At 40.3% G+C, this 2,928-nt stretch overlaps 1 protein-coding gene across 3 annotated transcripts in view; it reads right to left on the bottom strand.

Moving 5' to 3' along the window:
• LOC106528738 (nucleolar protein 4-like) overlaps positions 1–2,671 on the bottom strand; it is a 107,388-nt gene extending 104,717 nt beyond the window's left edge. Inside the window, exon 1 of one of the 3 annotated variants that reach the window (XM_014023984.1) lies at positions 2,192–2,671. The gene's annotated coding sequence lies outside the window, so the exon portion shown is untranslated. The remainder of the gene's footprint in view (positions 1–2,191) is intronic. The other 2 variants (XM_014023985.1, XM_014023983.1) reach the window with 2 other exon arrangements.
• Positions 2,672–2,928: the final 257 nt, after the last annotated feature.

Raw genomic sequence — 2,928 nt, 5'->3', positions numbered from 1 at the left:
TGTGTGTGTGTGTGTGTGTGTGTGTGTGTGTGTGTGTGTGTGTGTGTGTGTGTGTGTTTAATCCATTGAAGTATTGTTGCGGCTGCAGATAGTGATGTGTGGATTGATCCTGAAATATCAATACAACTGATACCAGATTAGCATGCTCTAAAATTTATTCTAAAATCGAAATATCAATGCTTTGATATGTTTCAGATCTTTAAAACTTTTCAGATCTTTAACAGGAACACAGTGGAAAGTAACTAATCTATTGAAACCTTTTAGGAGGTTGGTGGGAACTACTTTTTATTCTGCCTGGTAGAGCTGGGCGGTATGACCAAAATTTTATATCACRGTATTTTCAACTTTTACACCGGTTTCATGGTATATCACGGTATTTTTCTTTTCATCACAGGTCAGCTGAAAATAAAATGTACAAACACTGCTTATTGACTTTTTTCTTTTACTGTACCTGTGTCTCTGTTTCCCTCCTCTAAATGTCTTTTCTCYGACTGGTGGTTGGAGACAGTAGTCACGCATTTTGGTCCAGTCATGAAGGAGGAAGTTTAAGAAAAGATTATGATTGGGTCTACTGTTTTATGTTATTTAAAAAAGCTTATAAGCATGACTCACCTTGCTCATCAGTCAATTGCAATTCTACTACAAACTACTTCCTGCAGGCTTTTCACAGTAGAATCACGTTAAGTCTCCATCAGCATAACGTCTCCATATTAACTAAACTCGCGTTAAATCTTACCGTGCACATCACTGAAAATGTGTTTACTACATTCAGCGATGGTGAAAACAGGACGTTTTTTTAACGTCAGTCAATATAAGCAGCGGACTCGCCACCCACCGCTGCAACAAACTGCTCAACAGTAACATTAGCATGCTAACGCACATAGCGGTGCTGCGACCCGGGAAACAGTTCACTGGTGGCCGCGACGAAACAGTCTGCACGTTTTCAGGCTATTTAAACCAGTATGTCCGGTATTCAGAAAATTCATATCATGACAAAAAATAAAAACCGGTATTCGGTACAAAACGGTATACCGCCCAGCACTACTGCCTGGGTAATAGTGCACAAGCTCAGTCCCGTGTTCAATATTTTCATGTTAACATGTTCATGCAATGTAAATTAAGACACACATTTTCATTTCAGGTAATTCTCAAAAAATTAAACAGTTGTTTATTTTAACAGTTTTATTATTTTACTTCATTTTTATTGTTTAAAACAAGTTTTCATATATTCTGTATGATTGTGTCTTCTGGTTTTTCTGGTGTATTAGCTCGGTTATTGTAAATGAGGATGTTACATCAAAATATTTGAGTTTAAAATGAATAAATAAATGACTCTGATGTATTCTTTATGAAGCAGTGATTTAAATACACTGCTTTTTTTAATTTACCAGATCCATTAGACGTATTTGCGCAAAGTATCTGTATCGGATCAGTAAGGATGATACCAGCCCGAGTTTTATTCTGTATCAGAATAAAAAAGGAAATCAGAACCATTACTGCAGGTATTAGCAAAATGTTAATATAAAATATTATAAAATGATAAGATATTTTTAATACRATAAAATTAATTCAGTGCCAGTATGGAGTTGTCTGAAAGCAGGATTTCTCTCATGATGAACAGAAACCTTGTCTGAGTGAATGGAGCAGAGACAGGCAGTGCAGTTCACATGTTGGGCACGCGGCTCYGATTGTTCCAGCGCGCGGGTGATGGTCATTCCTTAGCAACCACCCATCGACCGCACAAAGACACGCACACCACCTAAAGCTCGTGCTGAGCGCGCGCCGGGGCAGTGAGAGCATCTCTCTCCATCACACTTCCTGAATGATGATGATGATGATGATGATGATGATGATGATGATGATGATGATGATGAGTAGGATCTGCTGGCTGCCGCAGGACGGACCGGCCCAACCCCCCATCCACCCATCACAACCACCAACTAATAACTCCCACCACCTTCCAACGCGCACAGTGCGCCCCAGCAGCAACAATCTGCCTCTTTTCTTCTTCTTCCGTCGGAGTGTGGAAGAAAGAAGCCTCTGCAGGTGCTCGCCTTTCTCCTCCTGCCAATCAGTCAGCAGCTTCCAGGAAGCAAAGGTGGATAAAAGCCCGAGCAGGAGGAGGAGGAGAAGGAGGAGGAAACCCGTCCAGACCGGGCCGAGAATAAACAATGAAGCAGCTCTTTCTTACCTTCAGGAGAACCACACGCACCGGTTCGCTGTTGGCTTTATTTCTCCAGTTCCCTGTCCTGTTCCTGGTGAACGGACACTAAAGCCTGACATAAACAGGCAGGCAGTGGGAGAGAGCGCTGAGGAGGACCGGAGAAGGCGGGGCCACGTCCGATGACGTCACAGACCGACGGGGAGAAGGGAGAGAGTCTGACCAAAGCCTCTTCCTTGGAGAAATGCTTATCGCCCGCCACCTTTTTGGTCAAACCTTGAAAATAACTTTATTCATTAAGCAGTTTTGTATAAAACAATACAAGTATCTTAYCATAAAATTACTTTGGTAAAAGTTAGTGTGCTTTATGAATATTACGAGAGTAGAAGTAAAGTAAAAGTAAAATTTTTGAGATGAGAAAATTTCTCAAGAAGCTTATTTTATGCTTTTCTTTCAGCTATTAGCTTCTCCTTTAAAGTATTTCACAGTTATTTTTGTACTGAMATACAAAAAGGAAATTTCTGACTTAAGTTGTACTTATAGTATTTATGAAAATTAAAAGTATTGCAAAATGTGATTCGTTAAAATTTTCTAAATTACAGGAATACCCCCCCCCCCAACCCAGCCTCCCTCCCAAAAACCTGAAGGTCATAATGACTATAATGATAAAATGGTAATGCTGAAAACTTTAAGACCTGCTTCAGTTGCACACTCTTCTTCATACAGATTACATGTCTGATGTTCTGCTGCAGTGAGATGTTTTGTGT

This window comes from Austrofundulus limnaeus, unplaced genomic scaffold (genome assembly GCF_001266775.1).
Source record: "Austrofundulus limnaeus strain Quisiro unplaced genomic scaffold, Austrofundulus_limnaeus-1.0 Scaffold401, whole genome shotgun sequence".
NCBI lineage: Eukaryota > Metazoa > Chordata > Actinopteri > Cyprinodontiformes > Rivulidae > Austrofundulus > Austrofundulus limnaeus.
Note: the sequence above shows the minus strand (reverse complement) of the source record. Positions and strands in the feature narration are given on the sequence as shown.